General features: G+C 42.5%; 1 long non-coding RNA gene across 1 annotated transcript in view; it reads right to left on the bottom strand.

Moving 5' to 3' along the window:
• Positions 1 to 13,072, bottom strand: part of LOC147584781 (uncharacterized) — a 30,900-nt gene extending 17,828 nt beyond the window's left edge. Inside the window, exon 1 of the long non-coding RNA XR_015253417.1 lies at positions 12,986 to 13,072. This is a non-coding gene — a long non-coding RNA (uncharacterized LOC147584781). The remainder of the gene's footprint in view (positions 1 to 12,985) is intronic.
• Positions 13,073 to 14,172: the final 1,100 nt, after the last annotated feature.

Raw genomic sequence — 14,172 nt, 5'->3', positions numbered from 1 at the left:
ATGCAATAAATGCCATGAAGGAAAATGAAACAGAGTCAGGGGACAGATACCACCTTTTTCAATGTAGGTGATCAGAGAAAACTTCCCTGAGGACATGACGTTAGAGCAGAGAGCTAAGTAAAGTCAGAGAACAAGCCATGAAAAGTTGTGAAGAGAATGGCAAGTACAAAGGCCCTGAGGCAGAAACCAACTTCAGGCGTTGGAGGAACAGCAGGAAGGCAAGTGAGCTGAAACAGTGTAGGAGAGAGAATGGTGGTGCATGAAGCATTCTGCTTTCCACCACCACCCCCGTCTTCTTACCCCTGTTGTACCCCAACCCCCAAACTTCTGCATATCCCTGTAGTACCCCAACTCCAGCTCTGTGGGTCCGACAGCCTACTGTTTTCCTACCTTTTTATTGCTCCTCCCCTCTCTCATATCCTCACTTCCCTCCTTAACCAGCTTAGTTCCAAAGTCCAGTATAATAACTTCTCCCTTGCATAAACACTCAACCCCTCAGCTGCCCATCATCTTTCTTTCCTCAGACTTGTAACACTTCCTCCCCCAATCCTCGTCTTCGCTGACAGACTTCCTGTGTCGCCGAGAAAATAGAAGCAAGCGAGAGAGGACTCCACAAGCTCCCACCTGCACTTGTCCCCCATCCCTGCCTTCTGTCCTGTGGGTGCCAGGGAGGAAGGCCCTCCTGCAGGTGCACACACTCCATCCCTCCAGCCTTCTCTGGTGAGTGTCCTTCTTTCTCCTTCATGGGGCCATCAGCAGGACTTTCCTCCACTGTCACAAGGCCACCTCCTGATGACCCACCTGCCCCTGCAGCCACCACCTCATGTTTCTGACCGTCTCTACAGCACAACCACTTTCGCTCACCACCTTCACCTTCTCTTTCTGCATCCCCTCTGAACCCTTGCCAGCCTGCTGTGTCCCACTGTCCCACTGAAACTCCTCGTTTGCTAAGCCTTCCACGTTGGCAGACCCAATGCTTGATCCTCATTTCCCAGACCTGTGGCAGCATGGGAGCCCTCTTCCTGCACTGCCCTGGCCTCCACTATTGTTCCTGTTTCTGACTCCAAGCAAGGCTCCCTGCAACCACTCCTGCCCATCTTCACAGGCACATCTCTGACCTGCTCATATTCCTCCCCTGCTGCTCACCCACTCAGTGTCCAAGCCCTGGGTGGGGCAGGGAACTCCAAGTTCCTACATGGCCTGCCCTCTCCCCAAACCACCCCCAGGACCTCTCTGACCTCTGCTTACTGCCATACCTTACTCTCTGTGCTCTAGACACGTCTGCCTCATTGCTGTTCCACAAACACGCCAAGCACACTCTTCCACAGGGCCTTTGCACTTGCTCTTCCCTCTGTCTAGAATGTTCTTCCTCCAGAATCCACTTGGCTCACTCCTTTGTCACCTTCATGTTTCTGCTCTAGTGTCACTTTCTTGGGAAGACCTTCCTGGCCATCCCCTCAGCCATCCTGGTGGCCCCTCACTGCCACTCAGCACTCCCTAGTCTCCTTTTCTTTCTTTTTTTTTTTAAGGTTTTTTTTTTTTATTAATCTCTACATTGTGGGGCACAAACTCATGACCCCGAGGTCAAGAGTCACATGCTCTACCAAATGGATCACCCAGGCTCCCTCCTATTCTCCTTTTCTACTTCATTTTTCTCCATAGAACTTACTACTATCTGATAGCCTAGATATTTTTTAAATTACTGTTTCCTCCCACTAGAATGTAAGCTCTATGAGTTAAAGTTTAAAAAGACCACTCTTGGGGCGCCTGGGTGGCGCAGTCGGTTAAGCGTCCGACTTCAGCCAGGTCACGATCTCGCGGTCCGTGAGTTCCAGCCCCGCATCGGGCTCTGGGCTGATGGCTCAGAGCCTGGAGCCTGTTTCCGATTCTGTGTCTCCCTCTCTCTCTGCCCCTCCCCCGTTCATGCTCTGTCTCTCTCTGTCCCAAAAATAAATAAAAACGTTGAGAAAAAAAAAAATTTTAAAAAGACCACTCTTGCGGGGGTGGGGGGAGAGTTGCGCCTTGATGGCTCAGCTGGGTGAGCGTCCAACTCTTGATTTTGGCTCAGGACGTATCTCACAGTTCATGAGTTCAAGCCCCACATCAGGCTCTGTGCCCTGACATTGTGGCGCCTGCTCGGGATCCTGTCTCTCCCTCTGTCTACCTCTCCCCGACTTGCTCTCTATCTCTCTCTCAAAATAAACTTCGAAAACCTTAAACAAATTAAAAAATTAAAAGACCACTCTGGGGAGATACAAGCATCCAGTTACAGAATGAGTTCAGCATGGGGATGAAAGTTATGGCAGAGGGAATATAGTCAGTGACATTTTAATAGTGCTGCATAGTGACAGATGATGGTTACACTGTAGTGAGCACAACATCAAGTTTTGAGAAGTGAAATCAACTATCTTGTACACCTAAAACCAATGTAACACTGTGTCAACTATACTCAAATAAACACATTTTTAAAAAAGAAAAAGACAAAGGCCACTCTGGCTGCTGTGTGTAGGGAAGACTGTACTGGGCTGGGGGTGGGGTGGCAGTTGAAGGGTAAGGCAAAATCCAAGCAAGATAGATAATGAGGCCCTGAGCTAAGGTGGAAAAAGGTTAGGGGCTCCTGGGTGGCTCAGTTGGCTAAGCGTCTGACTTCGGCTCAGGTCATAATCTCATAGTTCATGAGTTTGAGCCCCGCGTAGTGCTCTCTGCGGTCAGTGCAGAGCCTGCTTCAGATCCTCTGCCCCTCTCTCTCTCTCTGCCCCTTCCCTGCTCCTGCTCTCTCTCTCTCTCCCTCTCTCTTTCTCTCTCTCAAAAATAAACACACATTAAAAAATATATATGAAAAAAAAGGTCAGAGTTTTGGATGTATTTTGGAATTATCACAGACAGAGAGAACTTGTTATAAATTGGATGAGGGGTCTGAGAGAAAAGAGGAATTTGGTTTGGGGCCTCGGTGCTTTCTGAGATTGTTTCCCTAACTGTAAAATGGGGACAATTAGAATGTCCCCCTTGTGGAACTGTTGCAGAAAGGGATAGAAGACATCCAGTCTCACACAGCGTTGGGCACATAGTAAACGCTCAGTAAACGTTGGCGCTTATTACGGCCCCAAAGATGACCGTGTTTCCCTGCTTCCTGGGTAAATAGGATTACAGAAATATCCACCCCACAGAGACTGAGGAAACAAAACACTTTTTGTCGAGTGCACCCTCCCCTCCCGAGGGATAGGCTTTTACTTTATTTAACAGAATACTTAACATTAGTGTTGGAACAGTTTACTTGCACACAGATACATAAAAGGATTCCTCACATTTCAAAAGATTCCTAAATCGCCTTTAAGTAGTGTTTGTCCATTCGATACTCAGCAGGAAGAGTAACTAAATGCTGAAATTACAAACCTCTGCCGATTAAAAATCAATCCAAATGTAAGAAAAGCACATCTGAAATAATAATGATTTTTCAGGTATTTGCTGCATTTTAATACACTAGATGCTAAAATACCACACTGTCTGGTTCAATACCTGGCAACACTCTTTGTCAGTGTAACTCAGCTTTCTGCAAAGGCAACACCCAGCCCTTTTTGGCTGCCTTGGCCTGTCCTCATTTCCCCCTGGAAAACTGTTTTAAACCTAGTACAGATAACATTCTGCCTGTCTTACAATTAGCAGCTTCTCTCAATGGGTCAGCTGGTTTCACAAGTGCTTCTGTGGGCTAGCCCTGTATCTTCTTTCAAAACCTCTCAAAGGCAGCCTCCAGGTTGCCCGTGAAAAGCTGCCTGTGGGGAATTTAGGGGCTGCTCTGGGACCTTCGGGGACTTTCCTGCTAGCATCTCTGTCCCACCAGACCTCCCTGATTATTATCTCCGTGATTATTATTCCCTCCACTCATTGGTAGACCAGCCATTCTTCTTCTTAGCCGCCAGGCACCCTGGGAGATTGGTGAGGAGTCCCAAAATCTGAGGCGCCTTTCCCTCCCTGCCCCATAACTGAACTTCTCCTTAAATGCTTATACTACCTGGGAACCTGAAAAAACAACCTTAATTTTGAACTGGAGCTGAAAGAATTTGCCCAGTGGCTGGGTCTCTGCTCCATGACCTCCAGACTCAACTGGAAAAGACTCTTGCTTCTGAAAGTAGGGTCTTAGATGGACCAGCAGGCTCACCAGGAAACTTGTTAGAAATACAGAATCAGAGGTGGCATTCTGGGCCTGTTGAATCAGAAGCTGAGTTTTAACACGACACCCAGGTAATTCCCACACATCTTCAACTTTGAGAAGCCAGAGAAGTGCTCTGGCCCCTCCCTTCCTTCTTGCTACGGAGAATTCTTGTGTTCTGTTTAAGGGACTTTAAGCCCCAGCCTACTACATTTGCTCACTTTCCTTCCTTCCTCCCTTCCTCCCTTCCTCCCTCCTTTCCTTCCTTCCTTCCTTCCTTCCTTCCTTCCTTCCTTCCTTCCTTCCTTCCTTTTCTCCCTCCCTTCATTCCTTTCGTCCTTTCTTTCTTTCTTGATCTCTATACCCAATGTGGGATTCAGGGTTGCATGCTCTATCAACTGAACCTGCCAGGCACCTCGTTTTCACTTTTCACTGAATCCGGAGCCCAGGACTTCCCATACCTACTCTGCCCTTCGCCCTCACAGTCTTTGTTTGTTTGTTTGTTTGTTTGTTTGTTTGTTTGTTTGTTTTTATGGACCCCTTTCCCATCTACAGCCCTGTTCCCCCACTCAAGCCTCTGCTCCTGGGGCATTCCCTGGAAGGCAGATTTTTCTGCTGTGCTTCTCCCAAAGTAGAGCCTGTGATACCAATCCGAGGGTCCCCACTTCTGTACCTCTTAGAGCTGCCTTAACCTGTCCAGTGACAGTCCCTTAAAGCTGGGCCACACTGCACCCCCCCCCCCCCGCCGCCCTGGTCTCTGGATGGATGTGAGAGGTCTCACGCAGAGCAGGGGACTTGCCAAGGCTTACTCTGAAGTTGAGACCTCCCAGCCTTCCCCCACTGCATGGACATACTGTTGCTTTTCTCGGCCAGCTAGTCCTTACAGCCTCAACAGAGAAGCAGAACACAAGTAAAGGCTACCTTCAAGTGGAGACGCCCAGGGAAGGAGGGGGATGTGGACCGACAACCAGCTTCAACCAGCTTTGGAAAAAGAGTCAGGACTCCTTGGAAACTAGCCAGCAGGAAGAGCAGGTACATTTAAAATGCTCCAAGCACTTGATTCTTTGAAGATTTGAGGATTTGAGTTTAGGGTTGTTTTTAAGCTTTCCAAATGAGAAAAAAAAAATTATCAGAAACCTTTTCTGGACATTGGAAACTAGAGGCTCTCCTAAAATACTAACGTAAGGCTTCTTGGCTCTCAATCTAGTGGTCAGGTTATTTAACCACACATTCTTTCCCACACCTTTATCATTTATTATGCAACCAATTCCCATCCCAAAAGGTATATTAAAAGCCAACTTCCAATCTTTTAAAAAAGTGCCCTTGGAATGTTATCCTCATTATTAAAATAGTGTCTTTCCAAATTTTTATTCAGCAGACAGTTATTACAGGACTTTTTATGTAGCAAGCACTGTCCTAGGAGGTTTACAAAAATTAGCTCATTGGATCCTTAAAATAATCTAATAAAATATGTACTGTTATTAACTATGTCTATAGATGAGGAAATTAAGTCACAAAGAGGTTAAGTAACTTGCTTATGGTCACACAGTTAATAAGAACAGAACCAGAATTCATATCCAGAAAGTCTGGGTGGGTCACTAGACTCTGCTGCCTCTTTAAAGGCCTGGGTATGTGTGTGTGTGTGTTTATTTATATTTATATTTTAAATTTAATTTCAATTTTATTTATATGTAAATATAAAATATAGTTTATTTACTATACAATACATATATGACATATTTTTACATTTACATATTACATATTTTTATATGTATATTATATACATACATAAATCTATATGAGAGAGAGTGTGAAAGAGAGATAGAAGGATTCTAGATGCAGTTTTTCCAAATGGCCACCTTTCCATGTGTTTTCAAAACATGCCTAAAACCCAGTTTTGAAAGAGGTATACTTTTTCTATAGACATATCCTCTTGAGGAGTCTAGAGGACTGTTTCACAAACTTCAGTTTCCTCATCTGAGAAATGTGCTAGCTGGATTAAAGGAACTAGTTTGTCGAATGAGTGTAATGAGCCCTTCAGCTTTAAAATTATTAAAATTTCCTGAAAAAATATCCAGGTAATTTTTCCTCTTTAAGTTTGATTCTACCAGAGAGGTCATGGCTTAGTATTCCTTAAGCTAATTCCGGCCTGTTCTTGTGCCCTTGGACTGAACATAACCCAGGCTTGTTCTGTACAATTGGTAACGTCTTAATGCGTATGTGCCAGGTTTAAGTTTAAATTTCTGTAGTCTCAGCTCAGGCCTTGGGTTCACCCAAAAGGTAACGCTCCAGTAAACAAACCCGGGCAAAGGAACGGCGTTCTAGCTACTGATGCAAGTCCGCCCTCTGCTGGCCTTATGGAGGTGATGCGGCCTCATGAAGGGACCTCTTCCCCTCCTGGGTACAGCCCAGCTTTAGCCTTTCCCCTCCTCCTGTAGCATTCCTACGAAGCAACATTTGTTTAGCACATATCCTGAGCTAGGCACAAGTGTGCTTAGGGCTGGAGATCAAAGATAAATAAAACTGTCGCAGCCTTAAAGGATCTCACAGTCTATCGGGTCACACCCAAATCAGATCATTATAATTCAACTTGAGAGTTGTGTTACTAGAACTGTGCCTCCTGTACCATAAGTTTGCAACCACAAGTGGCATACAAGAGCCCAAATCAAACACCACAGTACAATGCCCTTTTGTTAGGGAGGGAGGACTATGACTCATTCTAGCATTTTCTCTGTGCACAGAAACAGACGACCTGCATAGGAATAATCTGGCTAACCTATGTTCCCTTAGAGACCCTGGCTACCTGGGAGTTGTCCTGACCATCCCCCCTCCAAGATGGGTGTGGGAGGGGATGCAGAGAAAGGTCAGGATTTGAGAGAAGGAGAGAGAGAGAGAGAGAGAGAGAGAGAGGGAGAGAGAGAGAGAGAGAGAGAGGAAGTTAAGAATAGGGGCCAGGAGATACCTAAGTGGCTCAGTCGGTTAAGCACACGACTTTGACTCAGGGCATGATCTCACAGTTGGTGAGTTCGAGCCCCTGCATGGAGCTCTGTGCTGACAGCTCAGAGCGTGGAGCCTGCTTCAGCTTCTGTATCTCCCTCTCTCTCTGCTCCTTCCCTGCTGGTACTCTCTCTCAAAAATAAACAAACATTAAAAAAAAAAATAGGGGCCAGGAGGATACCTATGCATTTCCACATTAAATGAATAAGTGCCTTTAAAATATACAACCAAGATCTTTGACTTTTAGTAAGGAGATTCTAGCTTATCTTCCCAACTAGATTTTGTTGGATTTTGTTTTTTGGATAGAATTTCTCTGGTCATGTTTTTGAAACTAGGCCAGGAGACTTCCTGACTTTCTAAAATATAAAAATTACCTCTGCTCCTCTTCTCAAATGTAAATCAGACTCTGGACATACCCAGCAACCCTGTGTGCCTTTTAGTTAACTTTGTCTCCTCTAGCAATGATTTCCTTTCCTTTCACTTTAAAAGAAAGTCCTGCTGTTAACAAATATGCTATACAAGCCAAGTGAGGGGAAGAACTTGGAGGAAGAGGAAGAACACGTTTTCCTTAATTTCTTCTCAAAATACATGAGGGGACAAAATAAAAGAGAAATAAAGACGATAAATATGTCACTCAATACAGTAGTCACTCTGGACAAATTTCTTTAAACCAAGATCTAAAGGAACAGCCATCATAGCAACAAATAGTGGACGTAATTACAAATGAAGACCTTGGATGAAATCTCTAAAACAGTTCTTACAAAGGTGTAGTTCACAAAAATCTATGCAGAAGAGAGAAAGAAAAGACAAAATTGGAACCTCATGAAAGTCGAGAAAAAAGCAAAAGGGAGAAGGGAGACAGGAGAAGGTTGGGGAAACAGAGAGGAATATGAAGTATGAGTAGCCACAGGGCAGGGGCTGCACCATGATAAACATCTTACATTTACAATTAAAATGTAAGAAATACATGTCATTGAAAAAAGCAGACTAATGAGAGTAGAGCTTAAATGTTCTCTCTCTCTCTCTCTCTCACACACACACACACACACACACACACACACACACGCAGGCAAATACGTGACAAATGCAGGCAACACAGAAGTCCATAGAGTGGAAGGTGAAAGCCCCTTCCCCCCACGCCCACCCTCTCAAACAGGTGCCTCTAATGGAAGTGGGAGGGGTGCAGGGGGAGGTGCAGGTGGGAGGCAGTGAGCACCTAAGGCAAGTGGCCACACTCTGACCTGCTGAAGCCCAGCCCAGGATACTTGTGGTTAACCCAAGTGTTTTCAGCCAATGGCTTAACAGAAAATGCTTAGACAGGCTTCCTGCCCCTGAAAATCCTCACCTAATTCTCAGCAAATGTGAGCCCTATTACCAAACAACAACAACCCCCACCCCAATTTTATGCAGTCAACAAAATCAAAACCTAAATTTTAATGCATGTCTGAAATGTTAAGAATGGACCTGTAAGGGGGCGCCTGGGTGGCTCAGTCAGCTACGCGTCTGGCTCTTGATTTCAGCTCAGGTCAATGATCTTGTGAAGTCGGCTTCAGGCTCCGCTTTGACAGCATGGAGCCTGCTTGGGATTCTCTCTCCCTCTCTCTCTGCCCCTGCCCTGCTCTCTCTCTTTCTCAAAATAAGTAAACTTCAAAAAATAATAAAATGTTTTAAAGAAAGCGTGTAAAACAAATACACAAATGTCACTGTAATGACCAAGGTGGCTGGTAGGTAGTGGTAAAAGCAGACCAGAAGGTTCACCTGGTTATATCATATTTATTCTTCTTTTCTCTGCCCTAATTCAGGGGAGGTAGGATGGTAGGAGGTAGTGAGGATAAGGATGGGGTAGAGGGGACGGTACACTAATGTGTTGTGCCTGGTGATAAATTCAAACGTGTTGAACTTCCACAGTTATGTTAGAATTTCATACATCTTGTAGAAAGGTTTAGATAGTATTTTCTTTAAAAAAAAAATTTTTTTAACGTATATTTAGTTTTGAGACAGAAAGAGACAGAGCATGAATGGGGGAGGGTCAGAGAGAGGGAGACACAGAATCTGAAACAGGCTCCAGGCTCTGAGCAGTCAGCACAGAGCCCGACGCGGGGCTCGAACTCACAGACCGTGAGATCATGACCCGAGCCGAAGTCGGCCGCTCAACCAACTGAGCCACCCAGGCGCCCCTAGATAGTATTTTCTCATATAGCTTTAACACAAAATAAAAACTCCTAAAGAATGGTTAGCATATAGTACTTTACCTGTTATACAAATAATAATAAATACTATTTATGTAACACATAATGAATAATATTTATGAGTAAATACAGACTCTCCTTCATATAATTATAAAAAAAGTTCTAATCATTTTGTTAATAATCCTTTATATCATAATTCTTTAATTAAAGTATCAATTTGGCCTTTAACCAGAATATCCCCTAGGTTCTAGGAAGGTTAGGACTAGTACAGTGCTCTTTGTATCTCCCATGTTGTGCCTTTGTAGAGTTGGTTGGTTGGCTGGTTTATACCCTACTTTGTTCCACGAGAGATTTAAGATTGCTCAATGCCTTTCCATCAGAGGTGCCAAATTGTATTGAACTGTATGCTGCTAGGCTGTGTATATATGTTTATAAAGAATGTGTGCCAATTACAGCAGCCATAATATTAGATGAATATAATTGAATAATACTGAATACTGAATATTGAATAACTGATGTTAACAAAAACAAGTTACACACACACACACACACACACGCACACTTTTTTTTTTCTCTGTAGCTTTTTTGAGCACTCACAGAAGAGAAATGCATAAAAGATAAAGTCAAGCTGGGGTAGGTTCAAGGCAGTGAGTTCTTTGGAGTCCCTATCAGATGAGTGGATTTCTATCTGTTTAGTTATCCAAACAAACACAACAGAATAGAGATGTGAAGATAACTCAAGATTCTATCATCTCAGCATATAGTCCTTGCAAACTGCTGTCTTCTGTCTCCTTTTGGTTCTAAAGGAAAAAAGATACAAATCCCTGTTCTCTCTAGGGAGCTAATCCTCTGTTAAAATAGGCAAACCACGCAGCTCTTTATGTTTATTTACAGTGTAGAATTATATAGCAGGGTAGAGGTACCAAATGCACTCAATAAATAAAATGCACTTTATTTAAAATAGAGAAGGATTTCCTGGGGGAACAAAAGCAGGAATGTTACAGTAATTTTGTGAATCATCCAAGCATAATTACCAACCAACAAAAATAAGATATTCCATAATGCTCTCAGTCTTTATTAAATTCTGGTTTCTAGGGCATTGTTCTGCCGTTCGCTTTTGTTCAAACAAAGTCTTTACAACCAATACCCCTTATCTGTCAATATATGTACAGGGTGGAAATCTTTATAATCATGGAAGTTTATGTGCATAAAAGTTGTCTAGGTCCCAGCTCTGAGTATGCAGTGAGCACAGGCCACAGGAGCATCACTAGGCCCAGGGACCCTGGGTTGACTGGGTCTTATCGGAGGGATCCTGAAATAACACAGCTAAAAGTGGAGAAACAGAAGCTAAAGTCTTAGCCTGTAAAATGGGCCTTGCATGACATCAGAGGGCAAGTAAAGTCAACAATGGGAGAACAGTGGTGGTTAAGACTCAGAAGCTAAGAAAAAGTCTTTAGGAGCCATGAGCCAACTAGAACCATTCAAAACTAAGGCCAAAATATTCCCCATCCTCCTTTCTCAGTCATTATATTACCAACTTAATTTACACTAAGAAATTAATAGTCATATGAGATGATGATGATGATGATGTTGGCATGAGTGGTGTTTTTTTCTCCTTGAATTCTAGACATATGATGTAACAACTCTTAATTATAAGCTACTTTACTGGTTTGCTTGAGTAACCACTGTCACAGGGATCAGAAATACTCAAACAGTGGATTCTCTCTGCAGATCAACAGAGAATCAGAAGATAGCCCGGTGAACGAGGAGTCAGCCAAAGGGAGTCCAAAGAATAAAGTCACAGTGACATAAGGCTTTGATAGCTTAGGCACCCATCTGACTCTTGGGGCACCTTACTCCCCAAAGCATCTACATTAGGACCAGAATGGCCACTGGGAATAGAAATGCTAGTTGGCAGTCCTACGGGATCCAAAACTGTGAGAAAGGGAGAAGTTCAGTTTCTACAGGCTAGGGAATATAGAGGATTTTGCAGTTTATTTTTTGTAAATTGGAGAATTTTTTTTAAATATAAAACATTTTTCATAGGCCCCCTACAGCCTCCTAGGACCTTGGTGTGGAGTCTGTAGTATCCCATGATAATGGTCCCGACAGTTGTAGCCTTAGCCAGATATGCAGGAACCAGCATTCCTGACAGAATTGAGGGAGTACAGGTACTGGTTACTGGGACTAAGCCATGGATGGAATGCCCCATAAGAACAGAGCCAAAACTGTATTCCCCAATACCTGGCTCATAGTAGGCAAAAATAAGTATTTGAAAATGAATGATCAAATGAACAGGTAAACCAGAAAGCCAAAGTAGAGGAATGATAAGGTAAGTAGTTTTAAGTAGTAAAAACCACAAGAGATCAGAATCCAGGAAATTAGATGAAGTCTAAAAGACTACAGCACCTGGTAATCAGAATACAGATCTAATCATAGTCGTGGCCTCTGCATTTCCTGCTGCATTTCTTGATATTTTTTCCAACATTTTATTATGCAAATGTGTAAACATATAGCAAAATTGAGACAATTTTATAATGAATACTGTACATTTACCATCTGGATTCTACCCCTAATATTTTATTTTACTTAACCACACATCTATTTATTTCTCTATCCAGTTATCTATTCATCTTATTTTTTATGCATTCCCAGGTAAATTGCCAACATCACTATATGTCCCCCTAAATAATTCAACACACATATCATTAACTAGAGTTAAAGATTTGTTGATGGTTTTTTTTAATTTGAAGTGAAATTTATATGCAATTAAATGCAAATTCTTACTTGTAAGTCCCCAAGTTTTAACAAATGTCTACACCTGTGTATCCCAAATCCCTACTAAGATACAGAACACTACTATCACCTCAGAAATTAGTCATAATTTTTTACGAGTGATGATTTTCTTGGTAGAGTGAGGGTAGAAGTGTTGAAACTTCAGTGTGGTCTGATTGCAGCTTAAAACAGCAGGGAAGAACTTTCAGGTAGTCCTATGTTGGGGAGTAAGTAGAACCCCATGAGCATCATCTTCAGAAATGATCTCAGGGCACGTGGGTGGCTCACTTGGTTAGACAACTGATTCTTGATTTTGTCTCAGGTCATGATCTCACAGCTGGTGGGATGTTCTGCATTGGCAGCGAGGAGCCTGCTTAGGATTCTCTCTTCCTCTCTCTCTGCCCCTCCCCTGCTTGTGCACACACAGAGAGCGCTCTCTCTCCCTCTCTCTCTTTCTTTCTCTCTCTCTTTCTCAAAATAAATAAGCTTTTAAAAATGATCTCAAGGGATCCATAAGAATGATTGATTACTAGCTGTTGTCGAACTCCAGTCTCAAGTTAAAGAAAATACAAGTACAGCCAGGTTGTAGCAAACTTCTTTCTTCTGTAACATACTCTACACTGACAAACACACAGAAGGAAAGGCACTCGCTTGAATCCCACTTGTACCCCTGACAGGTCTGGAACTCAGTTGGCCTGACTCACTGCCAGAGTCCAGACTCTTCTGCATGGCTTTCTGCACTGTTTCTAGTACCCAGACAAATTAAATTCCTAAAGCCAATAAGTCTTATTTCCTCTCAGAATTGGGTGCTGAAAACCACTCAAAAAGCTTTCTTAGTATAAATCTTAAGGTAATAAAACACAATCATTCACATTACCAGATTTGATCTTCATTTAACTGGTATTTTGCTGTGCAACATTTCAGATGTGGCTTCTGCCTCAGAATATGGAAGCTGAGTCACATTTGTGTCATACATGGGCATTATGATGTCATCAAAATAAAACACCCTTTAAAAACTTTTATTATGGAAATACTCAATTATACACAAAAGTAGAGAATATAATAACGAATCTCCATGGACTTATCACCCAGCCCCAACAACTATGTTCTTACTAACATGCACTCAAGATTTGCCCATGTTGTGGCATGAATCAATACAGGGCATGTTGTTCCCCTGTATGGATTACCACAGTTTGTTTATTCCTTTACACCTTGATTACTTGTTCGGAGGCAGCTGTGAATAAATACTTACTACCCATTTTTGTGTGAACATAAGTTTTCGTTTTAATTGGGTAAATACGTAGGAATAGGATTGCTGCTGGACCATGTGATAAAAGTATATTTAACTTTGTAAGCAATGGCAAAATTTTTTTCTTAAGTGGCTGTGCTATTTTGCATTTCCGGCAGCAATGAATGAGAGTTCCTGTTGCTCCTCGTCATGGCCAACATTTTGTATTCATCTCCCATCTCCTTATTTTAACCATTCTAATAGAAGTGTAGTAGTGATGCACTGTAGTTTTAAGTTATGTGACCCTAATGGACTAACGATGTTGAACGCCCTTCCATATATTTATCTGCCATCCATATATCTTCTTAGGGAAGTTTCTTTTCAGATATTTTGCCCATTTTTTAATTGGGTTGTTTTATTACTGTTGAGGCTAAAGAGTTCTTTATACATTCTAAATAGAACTACCATATGACCCAGTCATTCCACTACTGGGTACCCAAAGAATACAAGAACACTAATTTGAAAAGATACATGCACCCCTATGTTTATAGCAGCATTATTTACAATTGCCAAACTATGGAAGGAGCCCAACTGTCCATCAGTAGATGACTGGATAAAGAAGATGTGGCATATGTATACAATTATTCAGCCATAGAAAAGAATGAAATCTTGCTATTGGCAATGACATGGATGGAGCTAGAGAGTATAATGCTAAGTGAAATAAATCAGTGAGACAAATACCACATGATTTCACTCTTATGTGAAATTTAAAAAACAAAACAAACAAGCAATAAAGAGACAAACCAAAAAACTGACTCTTAACTAGAGAGAGCAAA

This window comes from Puma concolor, chromosome A1 (assembly GCF_028749965.1).
Source record: "Puma concolor isolate L17-30 chromosome A1, mPumCon1.1.hap2, whole genome shotgun sequence".
Lineage (NCBI taxonomy): Eukaryota > Metazoa > Chordata > Mammalia > Carnivora > Felidae > Puma > Puma concolor.
Note: the sequence above shows the minus strand (reverse complement) of the source record. Positions and strands in the feature narration are given on the sequence as shown.